The sequence below is a fragment of the Stegodyphus dumicola genome, chromosome 4, assembly GCF_044657685.1.
Source record: "Stegodyphus dumicola isolate Sdum_Otavi_A_Nest chromosome 4, ASM4465768v1".
NCBI classification, from domain to species: Eukaryota; Metazoa; Arthropoda; class Arachnida; order Araneae; family Eresidae; genus Stegodyphus; species Stegodyphus dumicola.
In genome coordinates this window covers 66008204-66033295 of record NC_140771.1, presented here as the reverse complement: position 1 = coordinate 66033295, position 25092 = coordinate 66008204, and positions in this window count along the sequence as shown.

The window sequence follows — 25092 nt, the reverse complement described above, 5'->3', positions numbered from 1 at the left end:
TTTGATCTTTAGAGTTTCAAGCATGTCTTCGATATATACTTTAAAAGCCTAGCTGCAATAACTGATTCCTGTGGGATTCAATAACAATAATTCCTGCATTATTGTTTTTTTCCTCGAGTTCCTTCAATGCGCTGACTTCGAAGGTGAAATAGATTAAATATGTTTTAAGATCATGATTGGATTATTGGAAAGCAGTAGTAAATTTAATTCTAAATTAAATCACTTTTCCAATGGCGGTCGAATGCTTTTTCAATGTCTAAAAACATACTTCGACTGATGATTTCTTGGAGAAAATCTCCTCAGTTGCTTCATTAACTTTCAAAATGTTATGTTACTGTAATATGATAATTTTCTTAAGCCAAAAACATCATCCTTTATAATGTTATACCTTTCGAGATGTTCGTTCAACGTCTTTCATATGATGCTTACAAATAATTTCTTTCAGCAGATAAGCAGGCTAATTGCTCTGTAATTTGCATGTGATATAGGAACTTTTCTCGCCTTAAGTATCCTGACTATAATTGCAGGCTTCCATTTCTGAAGTAAGTAATTTTCTTTTAGACATGCATTGAAGATATGTTTTAAAAGAACATATTTCCTATATTTTTTGGAAATTCTATAATGCACTTATTTAAGATGAAAATATTGTTACAAATCGTGTTCATACATAGATGATTTTAGTGCAATTATATGTGAAACTGTATTTTTCTGTCTAATGTAATGCAAAAATTCTGTACAGCGAAGCTATGCTGGAAAAGTAAAAAGACAGAGGCTAGTCCGTTTAACATTGGGTAAATAGGTATCTCGGTAATTTTGAGGACATATCGCCAAGCTGACAACGGTTTTGGCGACTTGTTTTGTCACCACATTTGGTGAGAAATCACCAAAAGTCGTAAACTTGGCGACATTATCCCTTTATCACTTTAATAGTCATGTAACTGACTATTGTGTTAGCTGTAACCGTAACTTAACCCTCTTATTGCTTTCCAGTAATTCCAGCAATTCGAGAAGCAGAATGTGCTAGAAATATCTCGGTGGCCGGTTGAAAACTATATAAGGCCAGAGAGAGCATCTGCTCTCAATTTGTTAATTAGTTTGTTAGTTGTTATTATTCCGAGTTGTTAAATCAGCGTGAGATCGGATTAACTTTGTCTTTAGATGCGCCTTGCATTGCTTTGTGTTTAACGTTCTAGTAATTTGAAGTGTAACCGCTGACTCTACTGCGTGATATTGTGAATACTTGTACGAATATTTCTGGGGAAAATTCTAGAGCTCTGAAATATTTATATTGATAAAAACAAATTTTATTAATCTATAAACAGACCTATGTGCATTCAATCGGTTACGAAACCGCACACGCGTTTTTCTCTTCAAACTGTCAAATGATTTCGATTTCTTGAGGGATGTTGCTATATATGTGCGTTTCTTCCCTAACATTGGTCTCTTCATATGATGCAATTCTGGATAACGATTTCAATAATGAAAGTTAAATTAGCCATAGTTTCGAAAATTCTCGACGTGTGCTTAATAATGAGGAAGTGTGCGGTAAGTAAAGGGAGATATATTTAGTTTTATGCTGAATAAAAAATTTAACGAACGTTAAAATCAGTATAAATCCTAAGAAGCTTTTACAGATGTTTCTATAAAAATTTGGAATAAATTCATGAAATCAACTCTGAAATATTCCTGTGTTCAGGGAGTTGAAGAAGAAGATATTGCGATTTGCAGATCTGCAGTAATTTATCTGTTAGAAGGCACTGTCAGCAGAATACATGAAATGCTACTGATAAAAACTGTCTTATTCTCTTAAGTATGGTCTCGTTGTATAGGTAGATAGCATAGGTAGCTAGAAAATAGAAGACTGATGATTCTAATTTTGGCAAGGAAACAGTTGATTTTTCACATCCCTTTTGCTGCGGAAATCCTAATTGTTTGTGCAGAATTTCTGTAAATAAAACTGTGGTGGACAATAATTCGCCTTTCTTGGAAATGTGAAGACATGGAAAAAAAGATGCCAGTTACTGTTTGCTGTTGAAATTTCTGCAAAAGATATGATTTCAAAAAGACATGACCGAATAAGCAATTCAAGTGTAAGTATTAGGCAAGTTTCGCTATTTGGAAAGCAAATGTTGTTCTTGTCTATGCATCGCAGTAAATTGTACTTTCCTGAAGTCTTGATAAATATTAATTTCAGGCTCCGAATCCATCTCAATTCAGCTTATCCTCATTCCAAGGAGGCTGTTCACATAACGCGGAGCTTGGTCAAATAAAATCTTCATTTTGAAATCGAAAATGTGTTTATGAGCTTTCAAAAAGTGCATCATAAATTTTAAAATCTTTATACTTGGAGGAGCTGGAACTCCTGTAATGCTTCCAACTAAGTCGCCAATTTAAAATGAAGTTTTATTTCAAAGAAAAGTCAAAATTAAGTGGTTCCAGTACATTTACTTTACTTTTACCTAATCCCTTCTGTGTTGATTTGTTACGAACAACGTAAGAGAATACTCATCAGCGTTTGAGTTGGATCCATATGCTGTATGCTAATAGCTGGACTCGAGTTTCAGTCGTGACGAAGAAGTTGACTACTTGGTTGTTTTTGTGGGTTATTCCATATGTAATGTGAGCGCGTTAATTTACTCATATAAGTGAAAATTTCCTGAATGGAACTCTCCCTTCCCTATAGATAATACCCCTATGGTGCTTTGCCGAATTCAACTAATGAAATGTAATAGAAGCAACTGATAAGCTTCAAAATAAAGCGAACTGGCAGTTTATTGTGGTACAGTTCCTAAAGCTTTTCTTGTGTTTTTAACATTTTTAGTGCCCTGTACTGAACTGGACACAAGTTCAAGAAACTGAACAATCATATTGAGGAAAGGGGCTGCATTACCTTTACTTTTGGTCTTCCAACTAAAAGTGTACGATTGAATGACAGTAAAGGCCAAACTGCATTGTATGGATAATTTATTTAATAAACCCCAACATTTTCAAACATTTTTCTTGTTAGTTACACATATTTTTAAAAGTAGTCAAAATTTTATATGGAAGGCTATTAAACCTTATTGAATTTAATTTTATTTCATAACTGCTTTATCAGAACAATTGATTCCATATAAAACCCTGTAATAGGTACTCTTTCAACCTGATATTCAAGATATTTATTTTAAATTTACTGTTGAGTGCTGAACTTCCATTTACATTACTTAAAAAATAATTAAAATTTTTATATTAAACTAATGTAGGTGACCTAAACCGAAAGACCGAACCGTATAACACAAACTATCTGTGTTCAAAAATCCTCCAAATGTATTTGTTAAAAGTCTCTGCTTTTTTTTCCTACTAAACTTTTAAATAACCGAGATGTTAAATTGTAAATTCTATGCTTAAAAGTAATTTGAATATATTTATTTTGAAGTAACTAAAGTGTTATTAATTTAAAAAATTCCTGCTATAAATTAGTCTGGATTTTCATTAAATCTATGAAAATAAAAGAAAAGATGAAAGAGTTTTCTATAACTAATTTGAACATAAATCTATTTTTTTCAATAACATCATCTTAGAAAAATTGCTTTCAGAGATCTTGTGCCCTGAATATTAATGACATTTACAAATATTATTTACCTCAAAACATTCAGAGAAAAATGCAACACTGCAATCGAGTTTTAGTACCAGTGTTTAGTGGCTTAATCTGCTCTGCCACTGATGAACATCCTAAAACAAAATCATTCTCTTTCTTTTACCGATGAACCGTTTGAACTCAGACTTACATGCCTAGAAAGCATGGATGTTAATTGCTTACTGTACCTTCAGACGAAAGTATTTCTTAAAACAGCGCACCTTTTACTTCAATCGTTTATTTGAGTAGATTGTGTTAAAGCTGTTCAGGTTCATCTATGAGTAGCTATTGTGGAAAAAAAACTGCAGCGAACTAACATATGATCCTTCAGGTCTTTAGTCATCGTTACACTGAAATAAGCAGGTGTACAAAGAGACCAGCAATCCCAAGTTGAGTGTATAATATTTTAATCAAACATAGAGCTTACAATTTAACTTCCTTCTACGAAGTAAAGGAAATATTTTAATTGCGAAAAATTTTGATTATCAGATTTCAACGGAAATTTCCATTTTGACGGTTCCCGAATTCATTTTGATTTTTTTTTGGGGGGGAGGGGAAGAGGGATGTCTGTACATATGAGAGAGAATAAAAAATTCATTATTTGAAAACGAATTCTAAAATGGATCCAAAATGGATTTTTTTTGTGACGTCTGTATGTACATATATATGTATGCATTTAGCAGAACTCAAAAACTATTAACCGTAGAACGTCAAAATTTGTTTATGGAACTGCTATAACTTCTAACTGTGCACTTCCCTTTTCTACTACAATCGGCAGTAGCAACCTATATATATATATATATAATATATATGTATACATACTCACCCCTCCTTACCCGACTTAAAAATTTTTATTTTCGCAGCCATTGGTTGTAATCATATAGTTCTAAATTACATAAGGGTTTTAAGTGACCAAAATATTCATTTTTTCGGTAATATCAAGTTTTTAAAAAAAATATTTTCTACAAATAATGAATACTAACTTTTGAAGCAGTCTCCCGCTTCCTAGATTTATATTGGAGGAATGTTTTATACTCATTATGAAAAAAATAAAAAGATAAGAAGTTTGACTCTCGTACGACTAAATTTGGCCCGAGTATTTAATTTCAAAAGTTGCAATTTTTTATGTCATTTCAACTTGTCTTGAGGGATCGGTTAATTATGTTAGCATAATTCGAGGACACATGGATTAAGCGAAGTGCAGGGAAAAAATGTGTCTAATTTAACAGGTCGTAAAAGGAAGTCATGTGGTGCTCAAATCTGATTTTTAATTTATAAATTAATAATTTGACTTCTGTTAGAAAATATGGAGTTTCGATTTTCTGTGAATGTGGTTTTCTTAGACAAATTGTATTTCTTATCGGAGAATTCTTATGGTTTGTAAAATAATAACTTCTATAAATGAAAATAAGAGATAAATGTAAATTAAAAAAATTAAAGTTTAGCACTAAATGTTACTAACCCCCAAACAAGAGAACCCTCATAATAGTTGACCTCCTATACCAGAATTCAGAATTATAGAAATTTTATTCAAATAACCAGGAAAACAAAGACACGCACATAAAAGATAAATTTTAATCAGATATGCGTAAATTGTCCATTTCATTTAACTAAATGCAATATTAAATTAACTATAGGATTAACAGTTATAATCAAAACTAATAATCAAATATTTGTGAAATCCTTTAATTTTTTTATAAATAATTTTGTTTAATACGAAGCCTAAAAATGTGTCCGAGAAAGTCATTGTGGCTGAATAAAACGTAATTATCTTATCTAAGAAATTCATTCTAATTTAAAATTTTGTGAATTCGTTGCATGTTTTGAATTATTTATAATAAATACAATTGAGAGAAACATCTTTCTATATGATTCATTAAATATAAATTTATGATAATGAAAATATAATAGCATAAATTCGAAATTTTAAAGTAATTAAGATCATGCGCGTGGTTACAAAATTAATAAATAAAAGCGATTTTTTAAAGTTTGTAATGACAAATAAAATTTTAAATATAATTTTATGCATTTAATAAGCATTGTTTTACATTCTTTCAACGCATCTGTAAACCTATCTATAAATAAAAAGAGCAAACGCATAAGTAGAATTCTATGTACTGACGGAAACGTAAATTGATCTATATTTTTATGAAGTGAGAAAAGTGATGTAAATTGTTTTTGTATCTCTTCGAAATCCGTTTTAGAATTATTAATTCATGTTGCTTTTAAAGAATCTAAATTTTCACCGATAGATGGTGCCACAAGCGTGGGAAGGCTAACTTCACCGTGCGGTTTTTCCTTTCGTATTTACACGGTTTAAAGCTAATTTAGTACATAAGAATTTTTAAATACTGTTTTTCGGGGGGATTATAATTTCCATACTATCTATATGTGTAAATGCGCGTGTATTAATAGAAGTTCTCTATCTATGAACATACTGAAAGGACCAAATTGGCTTTGAATTTTAGTACGATGTCAATGTGCAGCATGTAAATAAAACAAATCTATGATACAGAGATAACTGTGATTAGGAAATAAACTCTAAATAAATTTTAAAAAATATTAATTCTTCATATATGAACATAAAATGCAACTTTGTCTTGATTGCACACATCTTTATGCTACTTAACGTTTTTTAATTCGCTTCACTACCTTTCTTTACAATTCATCATGCATTTTGTTCCAATTATAATATTTATCCATCTAAAATACTTCTGAAATTTGCCTTTCAACTGATCTTTTCTGCATATTTTCTTAAGTTTTTAGCTTAAGTATTTTAGATTTTATGTTAAAAGTCCTTTAGATTTTTATCATTTTGTTTAATAACATTTTGTTTAGTAATAATTTATCATTTTGTTTAATAATAACGAATTTGGAAAATGCATTAAGCTGCATTTTGCAAATTCGTTTTCAACTTTTTGTTTAACTTAAAACTATTAAAACAATGGCTGTGTGGGCCTAGAAGACAACAAAATAATTCAGTGATCAAAAGTATTTTCATCATTTTCATGCATTAAAACACCAGTTCTCTAATTATATCACACTTTGTGAAATCATATCTATGTTTCCATCAGTGTGACCATTTAATCTTGGAAATACAGTCTTAAATAAAATCAAAGAATAAGGCAAGTTAAATCTTTTTAATCTGAGGAGAATATTTAGTGCTCTTGTCTTAGATCATTAACAGCACTAATTCCATTAACCATGTCAGGCAAGCAATAAAGAGATTATTTGACTTCTCAATTATCTCAATTATGCTGGAGTTTGCATATTTTTCTGACGCTATGCGTGCTTTGTTTTATAACTTACTAGCTGTACCCGCCCGGCGTTGCCCGTGCATTTAGAAAATGCAGATAAGTGAATAGCGCAGGAATAGGACATGTAGACTGTCTCTCTCTCTTCCCCCCCCCACACACACAACATTCCCCGTCGATAAAAAGGAACAATATATCCTAACCATGAGCCATCTGTTAAAAAATTAGTTTAAATGAGAACAGACCTCATATTAGCACATGCTAGGAAACCGTAGTCATGTGGTTATAATCATTGGTCTGAAGTATAAAGAAAAGTAAACATAAAAAATTCAAAATCAAAGATAGGAAAGAGTTGAAAGGGAAAGATAGAGAGTACAGTACAGAAAAAATAAAAAGTAACGAAAACATGGATGAAATAAAACATCCTGCTTACAGGAAATTTGGAGTTAAGAACCAATTAAATTTTTAATTTAAGTGTAAGTTAAATTTAGATGACAATGAATTAGAAGAGGAGAGTGTTTGTGTATGTTTGTGGAGCTCGGGCTGGGGTCGCAAGGGCCCCTGACCGATTAATGTCTGTTGGTACGGCAGCACCATTCGGATTATTGCTCATGCTCTCAAGAGAGCACTAAACAATAACATCACTATTTAAAGCATGATAGTCAGAGTTAGTTTGGGAGAGTGGAGAGTGGCAATAATTTTTCGTTAGATTGTCCTTTTCGTTAGAGAGCCTCGGGATAAACTATATTTAATGTTCTTCCATTCGGAGCTAAGATGTGTAGATTATCGGCATTACCAACTCTTGAACAACCCACGTACAGTTGACCATGGGAGAAACACGGCTTACGGAGGTCGAGCCCTACAACTTTGAGAGATTGTCCTTGTGCCTTATTAATGCTCATCGCGAAACTCAAACGAACAGGGAATTGTAGACGCTTAAACTGAAACTGGAGATCGGAAGGGATTATAGGAATTCTTGAAATAAACACATCTTCGCCTGCAGCAAGTCCGGTCATGATGGTGGCTTCTATAATATTTGGCATCAGTTTCTTGATAGAAAGTCTTGTTCCATTGCAAAGTGCAGGCGGATCCAGATTCCTGAGGAGAATTATCGGTGCTCCAACCTTCAAGTCCAATATGTGGGAGGGTACTCCAGGTGGCTCTAATTTGTTGAGAAACTCTGTCGTATAGTTGACAGCCTCGTCAATATTGCATGTCGTGTCTATAGATTTGTAAATATGAAGAGTTCCGGGTAAGTTCTGTAAAAGTTCCTTGTTGATAACACTGACGGCTTCGTTTGTTGGGGCAAGAATTGCTCTTTCGCACAGCCATGCGTGATCAGTGAAGTGGTGAATCACATTCGGAAACATAGCCTCTTTCAGTTCTTCTTCAGTAGTCACAATCCTTCCAATGCCTTGCATCGCTACATATCCATTTTCATTTTCTGAAGTAAGGGCTCCATTTCCTAGTTTCAGTAGATTATCTGCAAACTGCTGGGCAGAGGGATCACCGTTGAGATGAACTCGCATGTTAGTCGATAATCCAAGTGTTTGAATGCCATTCCAGATGTAAGAAGATTTTATGCAGGCCTGCATTTCATCTGCCCTCGTTCCACGCGGAATAACTGGTAGCGTCTGTCGAAAATCGCCTGCCAAAACCATTACGACGCCTCCCATTCTGTCATTGTTCCGTCTGAGGCCTTTCATGGTGACATCTAATGCTTCGAATGCGGCTTTGTGGGACATAGTACACTCGTCCCAAACGATGAGCTTGCAATCCTGTAGAACCTTTGCATTTCCTGAATTCCTTGGGATGTTACACGTTGGAGTCTCTGTGCTTGTCAGATTTAAGGGTAATTTGAACGCCGAGTGAGCAGTCCTACCACCTGTCAAGAGTGTAGCAGCAATGCCGGATGAAGCGACAGCCAGGGCAATCTCATTTCTGTGCCGCACCTTTGCCAAAATAAGGTTGATAAGAAACGTCTTCCCGGTTCCGCCTGGAGCATCCAAAAAGAATATACCCCTTTGCCTATCAAAAACTGCTCTAGTAATCTTGTCAAAGGCTTCTTTTTGATCTTGGACCAATTTAGGCTCATTCTCCTGTATATAAGCTGCGAGCACATCCATGTTATAACTTCGTTCTCTAATTACTTCACTGGAAATGGCAGAATCGCTGTTTCTGTTAGGTTGGGGAAGTCCAAAGCTTTTCAGGTTCAATCCTCCTAGAGATATTATCTTGTTCTTAATGTAGATTAGGGCTCTGTTAAAGATGTCGTCATTGTAGTCCAGGTCCATATTCTGCTGCTGGATCCTTGCTTGATGCAGTATGTCTTCAGACAGGTTCTCCCTGTGGTTCATCCATAACTGTTCAGGGCCCGACATGGAGCACGTTTGAAGCATTACAGCAAACAGATTACGCATCATCTTGGGTGATCGAGATGCAGCTGCTTCTTCTAACGCCGTGTTCCAGTGTTCGTCATTCTCCAGAAGTCCTTGAAGTTGGCAGGCCTCTTTGAAAGTGTTGCAGACTCTTCCTTGAACGGTTCTCAAATCCGTGAATGATGTTGGGCCTCTAACTTCATGTAGTAATAGGCGAAGGTGGAAGCATTCGGAGTTGTTGGGATGGACGGTGTAGACACGGCCAAGAGCATCAGTAGACCGGATTCCTGTTTCTTCTGGAACAATTTGTCCTTGTTTACGGCGGTTCCAACTCTTGTTCCTGCTGTTTCATGTGTAGTACTTTGGAATTTGGTTGTAAAGTAAATTGCGGGCAAAGTTATCTTGGGTGCACAGCTTGAAGAAAGATGTGAGCGTTGTTTCCTGGGGTGCCTGGACCCGTTCAGCAGCATTTTCTTCAGTGAAGTACACTCTCTGGCCATTTTCAAGGTGGACGCTTAGATGAACGACTGTGGGATGACGTTCGTGGATTGGAAAGTTGAGTATTCTCCACACTGCTTCATTGCTGCTAATGTATCTTCCCATCTCATATTGATGAATTTCATTCAGTTCATTGGCTCCACTGGTGACATCAAATACAGCCATGTCGGATCCTTTATTGACATACTTGCATACATACTTTATGGACTTGACAGAATTGCAGTACTCAACGTTGATATGTGCGTTAAAAATTTTGGATAGTAGTGGACAGTAAGGAACAATCCAGGCATTGTCCACCGAAACTTCTGATCCTCGTAGATTGATGCTTGCTGTAAAACCTCCATCTGCAGGGCTTCTACGACGATACAGTGGATATCCGTCTTGTCCCGTCTGCGTCTCTTTCAAGAACTGGCGATGGTATCGCTCTCTTGTCGATTTTTATTTTCCAAACATTTCTTTTTTCGAGGTGGCTGCGGCATATTTCTTCTAAAATCTGAAAAGCAAAAGTTAAGCAACCAACAGAAGAATGATTACAAAAACTGAAGAAAACGCTACAATAAAGAAATCAATTGTTATAATCGAACGTTATTTGAAAATAAATAATAGCAACACGATCAGTGAGTCAAAAAACCATGATAATATTAATTAAGAAACAAAAAGTTTATAAAGTGCAATTCTGAAAAAAAAAAGAAATTAATGTGTCATGAAAACAGCAAACTAAAGCTACAAAAAAGAAATGAATTGTAATTAATCGATTTAATGTATCGTCAAAACAGCAAACTAACGCTAGAATAAAGAAATCAATTGTTACAATCGAACGTTATTTGAAAACAAATAATAATATCAGTGAGTCAAAAAAACCGTGATTAATTAATTATAAATAATTTTTTTAAAATTTTTCTAATTCAAAAATCGAAAATCGGGCTTCGAGGTCTGGTGGCCAGCCCCTTTGTGCTTCCGTATAAAAAATTCCAGGTCCCTGCGTGCCATAGATTTGGCTGGAGAGCTCGGTCAGACAGACAGACAGACAGACTTACACTTGCTTTTATTATTATAGATGTAAAGGAAATATGTATCACTGTCAGTAAAATATCGTCTGAAAAATATTTGTGAAGTGAAAAACTATTATTTTGGTAATTTCATCAATTTTTTTTTCAAGTACACTCATCAGCATGCATTTCAAATGTACTTTATCTCAGATATCCTGTTTGTGTTCCTAACTACTTAGAAGATTGAATAATTATGTTTTTTCGTTCTCAGAAGATTATCTGCTTCTTCTTCATAAAAGTTGAACATTACCAAATCACTGACTTTTTCTGTTCTCGAATCACAATATGCTGAACAAATTAAATACAATCTTTCCCGTTATTGCTTATTGAGGTATGTAATTCAGGAGGCTACAGATATAGAGCTAAATTATCACAATCTAGTAAGTCCCCAATTCTCTAATGAATCAAACAACGTTTTAAATTAAAATGACCAATCAACGTAACTGTGTCTTGTCCAACGTTCATCCTTGTTTTGAATCCCCAATGATCAGTCTCGAAGATTTTTTTGGCTTGTTAATATTGATATTAACTCGTCGAGGGCACGGACAGGACTAAAATGTTTTGGCTGTTCGATTATCTGTCCTTGTTATTTTATTACTGCTATTTTCGAAAACGTTATTTGTAACATTGATCAGCTGACCGCGTCCATGCAAAACACAATTTATTTTCCTGTTCGCCTTTCTGAATCATATTAATATAATTTGTTTGATGATATAATTTGCTGATGCCACAGCTAACGCTAGAAATAATAATTAAACAAACAATAAATAACTAATGTAAACAGTAACTAAAGTAGGCAACTGATGCCTTAAAGATCATGCATCTCATAATATCTTAAATATAATATCAAAACAGTTCGCAGAATGTAAATCGTAAAATTAAGCTTACAACAACATATTGATTTAATTATTGGAATATTAAAATTCGCAGTTTAAATACCTTATATTAAAAAAAAGCGCGTGAGTGTGCCGTGAATGCAGTCACGTGTTCGTTGTTCATGTTTATACACTGTTAAAAGTTGTCATTGTAAACTGAGGAAAGTATTCGAATGATTTGCTCCAGACACCTTATAAAAATTGTTACTGCTGGGAGTTGTCAAAAAGGTTTCAAATTTTTGTTTAAGTTTTTCCTCTTCTGGTATGTTTATTCACAGAATTTACACGAACTGTTAACACACATTAATATTAACTCAGTATCTACAAACGGAAAATATCAAAATGTTTAACTAAATTAGTCTTTGTTTTAAAACTGTGGATAGCAAGAATTTTTAAATCAATTTAAAATGAAATCCAAAGTTTTAAAACTTTTATTTATCCATCTAAAATACTTCTGAAATTTGCCTTACAACTGATCTTTTCTGCATATTTTCTTAAGTTTTTAGCTTAAGTATTTTAGACTTTAGGTTAAAAGTCCTTTAGATTTTTATCGTTTTGTTTAATAACATTTTGTTTAATAATAATTTATCATTTTGTTTAATAATAATGAATTTGCAAAATGCATTAAGCTGCATTTTGCAAATTCGTTTTCAACTTTTTGTTTAACTTAAAACTATAGTTAAAACAATGGCTGTGTGGGCCTAGAAGACAACAAAATAATTCAGTGATCAAACAGATAAGATGTTATTTTATAACAGTAAACCCCCAATTCTCTAGCGAATAGAATAATGCTTTAAATTAAAATGACCAGCCAATGTTCCTGGGCCATGTCCAACGATCAACCCTTGTTTTTAATCCTTAATTATCTGTCTCAAATGAATAAGCAACTTTTATGAAGTCGTCTGGTCACACTAAACCGGGACACCTGACAGAATTTTCGCCGTGACCGTTTCGCCGTCAGGACATATTTTTCTTTACACGACCGTATTATATTAAGTTGATTTAGTTTAATAATTCTGTTTAGCTTAATAATTTCATTTCATTTAATAAAAATTTTATATAAATGTTTTTGTGTTTAATTTTATACAGTTACAACGTTACGCATGAAATATTAATTTTAAGAGAGTAATGTGCTGACAAGATTCAAAAGTAATTCCGTTTTCAATTCACATTTCATAAAAATGTCAATTTCCTGCTTGCAGTGTGATTTCTCTGAGCTGGCCGATTAAAATTTCAAGAAATTTTGTCGAATTATGTAAATATTATACCAGCATAATTTTAAAATCGATAATATAACTTTTGTTATATCAGAGGTTTAGTCCCAGTTCTCTGATGCTGACATAATAATCTAACTAACTAAGTGTAATTTCTTTATATCTCAAATATGTAAACAACTTTATATATTACAAGCAACCTTTATTAAGTATAGAAAAGTGTACAGAAATATTAAACTAAATAAATGTACGAGTATAATATGGCACGATACATTACAGTCATGCAAAGGAAAATATGTCTTGACAGCGAAACGTCCCGACGGCGAAACGGCCACGGTAAAATTTAGACCCCTGTCCGGTTGCCATGCGCAACTACCGAGCAGTGTAGTGTGTCCGCTGCCTGCTTTCGATTTCTTTTCACCAGCAGGCAGATAAATCGGTCATAAATCCGCGTGGTTTTTCCTTGGTCGATCACCACCAGTTTTTCTTACAAGTGTATGTGTCGTGTGGAAAGCTTTGCAAGCTTCTTGGGCTACAGTCATCAAACTACACCTCTCCTACATTCTACCACGCATAAAGGCGTCATGATGTTTTCTCTGAGCTATACTTACACGTACTATGTCGCATTCGCTTGCAGAAGAATGTCTGGAAATGCGTTTTCATTTCTTCATTTTAAATTGCTTTGCATTTTGCGCGCTATCTCCTCCCGATTTGCATGCCCTGACATATCCTGTGACGTCAAGGTGTGCGTGCTCTTTCTAATGAGTTTACGTTTCACTGTATTGATCGCAAAAAGCCCTTAACCCTTTGCGGCATGGTGGGTCAATATATGTCCCACCTAATTAATATTTATTTTCTCAGTTAGCAATTTCCGTTAGAAATTTCCTAATCTTTTAAAAATAATCTAATTTAGTTATTATTTTTCTCAGTAGATGTCACTACTATATCAGGGCTTCACTTTATAAGCAAAAAATATTCAAATTAGGATCACAAGAGTGATATCCATGTATCTCGCATTTTTCAATATTTTAAAACTTTTGGTATGCAATTTAGGATATGTATGATTCTTTTTAATATTCAAAGGTATTTTATTTTCTAAAATCTTAATTGGATTCAATATTTTATAACATTAATTTTGCAGTTGAAATAAGTGGGTTAAAATTTGTCCCACCACACACTAGAATTTCCGCTCAATAGATGGCAGCACTCACGATTATTTTTTCTTTTCTTTTTTGCATCTATTTTTTTCGTGATTGCGCGCGATTTTACATCCGTTGTATGCTCTGATGTGCTAAAATGTCTAGAAAAAAATTAACAACTCAGGAAGCTTTGGATCTTTTTGCTGAATTGCCATCCGATTGCGACTCAAATGCTTCAGATGTCAGTTCTGATTCAGATGAAATTGAAATCCAGGAGAGAATAACTGAGGTTGAATTTATTGCTGAAGAAGAAAGGGAAGTAACTATAATTTGTTTCGCTTTTTAAAGACACAGACCCATCTATGCATGTGGCACTGTTAATATGAATCGGAAGTATCTACTCACAAATTTATGTCAAGAGAATATATAGACTTTTCAGTTAGCGATGATTCAATTTATTGCATAAAATGGAAGGATAAAAGATCTGTTTCTATCCTGTCTTGCTTGGAAAAGGCAACTGAAATGAAAGAAATTAATAGAAAAGAACAAGATGGAAAGACAAAAAAAGTACTATGCCCAAACAGCACTATTTCATACAATAAGTACATGGAATATGTTGACTGATTGATCAACTGAAAGGACTACATGAAATAGACCGCAAAAGCAAGAAATGGTGGCACATGATTTTTTTTTTTTTTTTTTTTTTTTTTTTACATTTGTTCGTGAACCCGATCATGATGTAAACACAATGAAAGATTTTCTTCTCTCAGTGATAGAAGGTCAAGCAAGAAAAAGCAGAAAAGAAAACTAAAATCCCCAGTTCAAATAAAAACTAAAAACCCGTTCGTACAACCAGAAAAGAGACTAAAAAATGTAAGTCACACGCCAAAGAGAACGAGCAGGAGAAGATGTGCATATTGCAGCACATTGAAAGAAGAACGACGAACATTTTGGATGTGTGAAACATGTGAAGTGCCTGTATGCTTACAAAAGAATGAAACATGTTTTTCAAAGTTTCATGAAAAATGACTTTTTTTCAGTTTTAATCATATATAAATGTTTGTGAATCAAGTGCCAATTTCAATATTTTATTTAGTATCATATGTATGTGTATCAAATTTTAATCTTAAATAATATTCAAGAAAATATTTTCTTTTGTTCCTAAAATTTAAAAATATTAAATATATATATATGCAAAATGTGCATATGCAAAATTTTACAAGTCATGCATATATGCAATATGTACAAAATGCATTTTAGTGTGTTTATTATGAATGTTTTAGAATGCATGCTTTATTTTGTTTATTCATTCCACATATGATTTTTTTTTCCTGCTATACACCAATATGCTATAAGACATGTGCTAGTTGCATGGTGGGACAAACGGTATCCCACCTTCCCCCGTAAAAAATAATAGCGCAGAATTTTTTTGAAGCCTTAAAGACACTTAAGTAAGTCCATCTGACTTATTCTAAGGCATTTTTTTAAAGATTAAAATATATTTTAAATATGCGTGTCGCAAAGGGTTAAGGGGACGGCTTAAGCAACAAATTCAGATTTAAGCTCAAGCTTCTGAAACAATTAAAAATCTACCAAAATTTCAAGTTTTTCTTTTGTATTTACAGTATTCAGCATGTTTAACTGCATCGTACACAAAAAGCCACATTCAAATGTTCTGGTTTTTAAAGAAGTTGTAAGCATTTAAAATATGTTAAGAACACCACCATTGCCCTTTAATTTTGAAGAAAATATCAAAACATATGTGCTAGAGTATATTTACTGGTATTATAATTTATATATGTAATTCTTTATATTCTGCCTAGGAATGTCAATATTATTAAATGTTGATGAATTTATATTTGGAGATGTAAATGCTATAAGCACAAATTTAGAAAAAGTAACCTCGCTGTTCCTAATCACTGAAAAGAAGCTTGGTCAGCCTCGCCTGTAGAAGAGAGCAAAAAGAAAAAGATTTCCCGTTTAGGATAAAATAAAATAAGAAAGCAAAAAATACTGTAAAACACTAAAAGATTGTTTAAATGCTATAAATGATGATAAAACATATGGTGAGGGTGAATTTTAACGTTTTCAATAGATATAATCCATAAAATATATTGTTTCTATCCCTATTTTGGAATATCGATCTCTTTTCTATCTGTAATCTATTTCCTATAGCCAACTGTGATCACATATTTATTTCTATTGCATTTAACACTATAAGGTTAAAAATACGCAAATGAAAGGAAAATGACGCTTAATATTTATAAACTCACTTGCAATTTAGTGTTTCTCAGGAGCACATATTAAAAGTAAATCTGAGGTAAAACTAAAATTACAGTTCTCTCAAAAAAAGATTTTTTTCGCAAATTGGCATAGACTATACTAAATGTGTGCATGCTGTTTGTATATAAGTATATCACGAAATTTGAACCTTCGATAACGTTTAAAAAAAGGTGAAACATTTTGAAAAAACTGAGATTGACTTCACAAAAATAATTTTTAAAAATTCACTACTTATCGGATTCAAAAACGTATGCCAAATATTTCTCTCAAAGTGTTTTGCAAAGTTTAGTGCAAACATTAGAATAAAACATTGAAAATTAGAGTACACAGAGCATTTGAATCTACTCTATAAAAAAATCTAATTTTTTTTGTATTAAAATTGATATTTTTAACATATATTTGATAAAATGATATTATAAAAAGCACATGCACAAAATGTCTTGTTTAAAAAGCAAAAATGTAAAAAGAAAAAAAAAAAAAATATGGAAGTGCACTGTACCCTAAAGTTTTATACACTAGCGTATGAGTGATTATGACAGTACACCGTCGTTAAATAAAATCTACTAATTCGTTTCTTAGAAAGAACGTGCGCTAAACTATTTGAATATTTGTTGTAACGTTTAGTATTTTAAGACCGGAGAAAAACGAAATAAAAAATCTTTAGTATGTATTTGCTTGTTGTGAATCAGTTCTCGAATGGTACTGAAAAATACACTGAAAGGCATAGGTTGTGAAAATGAAAAATCAAAAACTAGCATTGTTAACTCTGTTTATAGCTTCGTTCTTTGAACTTCAGAAAGATGTAGCGTTTACAACTACTAAGACATGAAAAATATAATCATTCACAGATAGAAATTTAAAACTGGTATAATGTTTCAGTGGCATGAAGTTACAGTGTGAAACTCAATTGAAATTTTACGACCACCGCAAAGTATCAACGAAAATTGCTTTCTCTCTCTTTCATTCCCTCCCTCTCTTTTTCTAAAATTCTAGTGAGAACTACTGCACAGAAAAATTTCAAATGCTTATCCGCTGATTCTCGATTTTACCGTCCCTTACCTCTAGTACACCAGTTTTTGCTTTCTTCTGAGGTTTACTCTCCAAGGGGCAGTTCCTGCTTTTCCTCAGTTTTTCTTTTGTTCGAGTTGTTTCGGTTCCTCATGGACTTTACTCTTCAGATGAATTTTCGAACTTTCCTTTGACATTTTCCCTCTTTTAACGTTGTTTCACTCTTCCCAGACCTCTTCCCTTCACGTATTTCTGATCTTGAAGTGACCTAGTATATTTTATTTTCTTGGCAAACCTTATCTTTCATTGCACGTCTGGCATTCAGTTCATCCATATCTCGCGCACAAGAAGAAACTCTACAAATTCTAGTGCACAAGGCTGAAGCATGTAGCCATTAAATGGTTTAAAGACTGAAAAACAGAAATTAATACAATGAAAAGTAATGTGTCGTTTTCAGTTGATCTCACACTTTGGAAAATATGGATTATATAAAAACATATGGTTTTGTTGTTTCCCCAAAAGATGTAGCAATTAATTATCAAGTGTTACCTGAAATCAGTGACAGCTTAATTCTGTTCCAAAGAACCTTGGGTTCCACACAATGCTTCTAGAGATTCCGTCTGTCATGATCAAAATTCGAAAGAATTTTTGATCATTTTTATCGTTACCTAAAAGGATATAACATTGATCTGGCTTTATGAATAAATTTAAAATGAAATAAGGATTTTCGCTTTCTATATGATATACACATGGCTCGATAATACTGTAGTTAATGTTTTGATCTGTCCCCCTTTTTCAGAAAGGAATGTACGTATTTTACATACAAATATATTTCATAGGTTCTACAAAAAATATATTTTATATGCTCCACAAGGATAAAAAATCTTATTTTAGCGCTTTCCGAATCGACAACTTTGAATACCATTGACCTAAATTAAAAAATAACGTTCAAATTATACGTAAAAAACATTTGAATTAACTTGACCTCATATTGGTTTGTTCTTAATTTCAGGTACCAATGCCGATCTTAAAGTTGATTAAACTAATAATACTATAACATTATAGTATCAAATTCTGCTAAGAATTTTAATAATCACAGTTCCAAATTAATATGAAATTGTGTCAAAAATCATCCATTGGTATAAAAGTTAAAAAAAGGACTCATCCGGCTTTCATAATGGAATAAATAAGCAACACTTTATCACGATTTGGATAGTGAAAATTGTATATGCGTTTCTTAAACATGCCACTGAAAAGTGTATATGCGTTTCTTGAAAACGCCACTGAAAATTGTATATGCATTTCTTAAACATGCCACTTAAACATGCTATGAGGACTCACGAAATCCTTGTCTTCAACGATTGCATTTGTTTTAAGGAATGATTTGCTGTATCACGTTCTTCTCAACGCCTGATGAAAAGAAGTTCTGATGCATCCGATAGACCAGAGACAGTATTATTCGTATATCCTCTAAGACACTGGGATTATTGCACACAAGTTACATCATCTTGCATATATCTTTGCTTTGTTTTATTGAACTATGTTTCCTGCTGTCTTGTATGTCGGGGAATGGTTTCTTATACAAGAATATTTAAATCTTTACTTAAATATTGACTTAAGTTTTGTTCTTGACTAGAACTATGAATCAATTTTGGCTACATTTCAAATCTTTAGTTAAATATTTACTTAAGTTTTATTCTTGACTTGAACTATGCATCAATTTTAGCTACTCTTTGAATCTCTACTTAAATATTTACTTACGTTTTATTCTTCACTTGAGCTATGAATCCATTTTGTCTACTTTTTTAGACATGATTGGATTTTTATAACTAGTTCTCTTATAATAAGACGACGAAACGCGTTCGCCTCTTTTAAAATTATTCTGAATTAATCGGAAATTGATTTGTGACCCTTGAAAAATCAGTTAATTTCCGATTAATAACAATAGTTTTTTCAATTTTTATTAACATTAAATTTTTACTTTTAAGGAACTTTTTACTCTCAATAGACAATCTCCAGAATTTTTTTACTAAATTATTTTATTACAGTCCACTGTTCTTTTATTAGGGACATTAATAATGTCCCTAATTTCATTTCCTAGGAAATAATCAAAAAACTACTTCAATAAATACCTTATATATATAAAGGTGGTATTTATTATTAGGAAATATATATACATATAATGTTTTAATACGTAACATGACGCAATTAACGCAACTGAGCTTGAGGTATCAAAATCTTTAATTTTACGCATATAAAATTGCGAACAAGATATTTCTTAATCATAGTGAGAACAAAATAATTTCCACGTACACGAGTTTTAAAGCAATACGTCATATTAGAGACGAAAAGCATAAACGGCGCAGGGTTGTTTGCATGGCAGAAGTCAGGAAAAAAAGGAAGGCATAGTTGCTCGAAGCAGTATTCATACTACGTACAGATAGAGGACAAAATAATACGGACACCTGTGAAATAATGGAAAATCTGTATTAACAGAGGGTTGGACCACCCTTTGACTGAAGTACAGATTGAATACGCCGTGGGATAGATGCATAAAGATCATGGACAATATTTAAAGGAATATTAAGCCATTCCTCCTGCAGAGCGGTTTCTAATTCCAAACGTCCGGATGGAGGTGGAAACCGGGAACGAAGTTTGAACTCCAAATATGCCCGTAAATGTTTAATAATATTCAAGACCGGAGATTGAAGGAGATTGAAGCGATATTTTCAATTGCATCGTCATGCTTTTCAAAACATTCTTGAATACACCTAGCAGTGTGGATAGAGGCGTTGTCGTTTTGAAAAAGCGGTCGCTACCCAGGGAATACAGTCTGGACAAAAGGATGGACATGATCCCCTAGAATGCTTAGATAGTTATTGTGATCCTCCCATGCAGTGGCCCAAGACCGCGCCAAGATATCGCACCCCATACCATAATGGCACCACCCCTATGTTTCACAGTTGGCTAGAGGCAGTCAGGAGGAAAGGCTTCTTTGTTCTCCAGACATAAACGCGTCCGGTCATCTGAAATGCTAGGAATGACGATTCATCTCACCATATTACCTGTTGCCACTGCTGTGAGGACCAGTCTTTGTGATCTCTGCACCACTGGCGTCGCTTGAAAGCATTAGTTGCTGTCACCAAGAGTTTACGAATTGCCACTCTGCCATAAATTTTCGCAGCATGAAGTTCCCTTCTGACAGTTTTTGTTGAAACAGGGACCTGGAGATAAGTGTTCATTTCGGATCTTATCTCGGATAACGATTGCTTGTGCTTTCGAGCTACTATGCGCTTCAAGACCCATCTATCCCTATTAGCCAGCTCTGACTTTTGTCTACTGTTGTATTTTGAAGACGTCGTCTTACCCTCTTTCGTATATGCTGTCATAACTGTTGATACCATACTCCTTGCACACACAACAAGGTGATAGTTGGAGCGCGTTTAAGTGGAGCATCAGTTACGGAGTTTGCTATTTCCGTAACTGATGCTCCACTTAAACGCGCTCCAACTATCATTCCTCTTTGGAATTTTGACAGGTCTGACATTTCAACTTCTCACAGAAAGTTCTATCGAAGCATGCAACGCAGGTGACTGCTGTTGAGAAACTTATACCTTCCTCTTCACACTCACTAGGTGGCAGACTTCTGTTGCAGGTGGCGCTTCTGTACTGCAGGTGTGAAATACGTCATACTTTTTCACTGGTATTCTCATTATTTTGTCCTCCATCTGTAGGTGCTTTCTGTAAAGCTAAAGCCGTGATTCGTTAATTTTAGTTTTAGTTAAATTTTTCAAGTAGTGTTATGTAATCTCAAATTTGGGAGAAATGATGAACTTAAGGAGAGAGTATAATATCTAGAGTCGTAATTTTGAGGTCGCCATTAATTTCTTAAAGCAAGAATCGCATTTTATTATATGTTATATATTTATATATACATATACTGTCTTGCGTGCATCCTCTCTCGTTGGGCTTTGTAAAAAATTCCAGCCATCTAAGCAGCAATTTTCCTGGCCATGATTAAAAACTGTATTGGTGCCTTTCTTGATCAAGCTCTCATTTAATATCAAGTTATTTACAACAAAATAAGACATCACACACACACACACAGACACAAACAGAAACATACGTCACGCTTCAGTCACAGCCGAGAAGGCTGTTGCATAGATGACGACTGGTGCGAAACTCACAGCGGGCATGATCGCTAAAATATGATTTTTATTTTGCAAAGGAACAATATTTCAGAAATATATTTTTGCTTAAAATTGGTACAACACTAGAGATGTTTAACTTGCCTCACAATTTCGATATACACAGTTTAGATTTTAGACATAAAGAAGACGAAGCGACTTCGGTCATACTTGTAGCCAGAGAGCCATTTTATTAATACTGAGCAGAGATCGGATTACAGATGCCGGAGTGGATAAAAATTGCAGAGAAAGGTTGGCGTAACGTGTGGGAGAGTTACACAAATGATGGAAAGCGTATCTTTGAAGCGGGGATGCGTTAAATTAAAATTTATAAATTTGTAGATCTATTGATTGTTGCCTATTGATTCCAATCACGTTCAATAATTTTGTTTCGTATTTTATATTTTACATGTATATTTGATAGTTATGTATATTTGATAGTATAGTTTTATGCCACTATATATTGTGCATTATATTATGTTCCATCATATTTTAGAAGGCGAGAGCACCATGATAGAACTCCAACTGTACTCTTTTTGTATGGCTTAGTTTTAAGTATTTCCAAAATGTCTTTCCAAACATACTACTTATGCGCAACAGTCTCATATACAAATTCATGAAACCATTCTGTTGCCATCATTAGATATTCTTTTTCTCCTGTCTCATCTACCCAAAAATTCTCCAATATCCATTTCGCTGGCTCTCCATTAGCATCTAGTGACACAACAGTAAATACCGTGCTAATCTATCTGCTTTTCAGTTAGTCCAATAAAATGTTTTTCTCTATCTTTTCTCTTGTATTTCACCAGTACTTTAAAATGTTGTTCCTTGCGAATGTTTTACGCCGAATGCCATCATGATGTTTCAATACGCTGATCAAGTTGCTCAGGGAAAAAATAGGTGGTGTCTTTCGAAAATTTCGAAATTTTTTCAATGCAGCCGTAACCGTGAGAATTCTGTTGATTTAAATCATTAATATTGAGCGCATACCTTCAAAGAGCAATATCTGAAATTACATTTCTATTTGGCTGAGCGAGTAGACAGCTAGAGGATCGTTTATCGGTTAAGTTTTTTTTTTTTTTTTAAAGCTACTCTGTATATAGTATCTATCTCTCTCTCTATATGTATATATGTATTTAATTCTCCAAATTTTTTGTTTTTTAAGTTAAGAATGTTAATTATGATACTAAATTATTAATACATTTGCATTAAATATTATGTATTATTAATTTATATAAAAATTGTATATTATTGAATATTTTTTCATTATTATATTTAATCAAACTGATATAAAAATTCCCAACATTTATATTATTAATAATTATATTTAGTAATAATTTATGTATAGTAATATCACAAATTAGCGGATTAACATAATTAAATTCTTAGTAGTTCGATTTCGATCCGAATAAAACGTTAAAAAATCTCATTATACAAGATAAAGGCATAATCACAGCATAATTCATGCCCGAAAGAAAATTATTATTCAGCCCCGAGATTCGATTTATAAAACCGGAGTTTGGAAATTTGCATTAAAACCCGGAGTCTCCGGATTGAAATCGGTGAGATGACGACCATGACTTGTTTGGCCTCACTAGCATAATTAAGATGACCGCATTTATTCAGTGTCTATTCGAAATGCACAGCAGACGGTTTTGACGATTGACGCTTAACCAGCTTTGTTCCGAATGACTTATTTTACCGTCCATTTCCATCATAACAGAATATGAAAACTAACAAATTATTGAAAATCATTGCGACTTAATCTAATATTTATCAGTCATGTGTATTTTCTTTTAGAATTATTCCGTCTCAAATTAAACTGATTGATTTAACTCCTTTTACAGTTCAACAGCCTTGCAATATGGTGATTATTTGTGAAAGTTTAGAAAGACGATTTTTCTTTATAAGGGAAAACATCCCATATAGAGTAATCTTTGGTAGCACAAGCTGGTATCCAACATTTAACAAGTTTTGAGTGAATTATCGCTATGTCTGAAGACAACAAACACACGAAAAGGTAACAAAATAACCTTTTTGTGAAATTAGAGCTTTGAACATAAAATGAACGTCTCATGCTTGAAAAGGTCGTCTAACCATTTGTCACGATATAACTTAAAATAACGGTAAATTTGAAATTTAAATTTACCGAGCCTAGCAGCCAAAGACTGCACAAATTGATTTCATGCGAATTGTCTCAAAAAATCTCACCAGCGTAACAATTTAAATTTCGGCAGCTGTAACGGAAAGCCGAATAATTATAATCTGTCAGAGCTAATGAAACTTAGCAACGTGGCCTCTAGAAGCAGAAGCACGCTGTGTCTTACCATTCAAAAACCTTATCTCTGTTACAAACTCAATTTGCATTCTGGTAGGAAAACGGAAAGGAGAAGCGACAGTAAAGATTTAAATCATAATAAATGGTTTGATTAATGAAATAGATTTTTACAGAGGGTAGTAAGTTAATTACGTGATAAATGTAAGAGAGTGATCTAATATAGTATTGGAGAAAGTGATATATCAAATTTGTTACTCCTTTCCTCTAGGTATCCTCTTGAAAAAATTATCCTCTTATTTTATCGCACTCGAGAAAATAATCACAGTTCTTCCCCTCCCAAGTGCGAAATGCAGTTTAAATGGAACTAAGCAAGTACATATATCAAAAGAGAACGTAAACAGAAAATAAAATAACTGAAATAAACTGCATTCAAAATTCTATTTTTCGAAGTGAGTATTTTGTAAACTTTAAGCATTTCCATTATAATAAAATTATATTAAAAATATTTAGCATATTCTTTTAGAAAACATATTTATTCTTTTAAACTTATATTAAAAATATTTTCGAAGGTGAAAAAGTTAATTTTGCACACACACACGCATATATATATATATATATAAATTTAAAGCATCTAAGGTTAAGCATCTAGAGTTTTATATATATACACATATTTCAATATATGTGTGTGTGATAGTTTTGTATAGTGATGACTTCACTATTTGAAGGCGACAATATTTTGGGACACTTGGAAGAGAAGACACCAGTTATATTTTAGTCATGGCAAAATGGTTATAGATGTTGCTGGCATGCAGATGGCATGCATTCTATCTGCATTATTTGAAATTTATTAATTATGAATTTCCAAAAAAAATTTTTTGGAAACTGTTGAGATACTTGTAATCGCATTCTTACTGGTTAAAAGGAAGTATAGCTTTCTGTCAAGTCCGAAACATTCATTAGCTTTCAGCCAGGTCCGAGTTATTCTGAAACTTAAATCTCATTCTGTATGTTACTTTTGATTGGTTATTTATTGTGTCTTGTTTATGATTTGTTAAACCATGATCTGTTGTGAAGTTATATATATGACCTCTGTAACCGCTTATCGCTGTTAGTTTTATTCTGCCTGCTTAGTATTATTCTGCCTGTACTTATTTATCTGTGCTAGTGCTTGTATTATTCTGCTTATGCTTATCTCTGTTTGCATGTAACTCTGCGTATTACTCTGCAATATCTCAGTAATAAATATTTGTTTTGCTAACCACGGCATTTTCTATGTTTAACAGCAGAGCGTGGTTCCTTCAAAAGTTAGAATT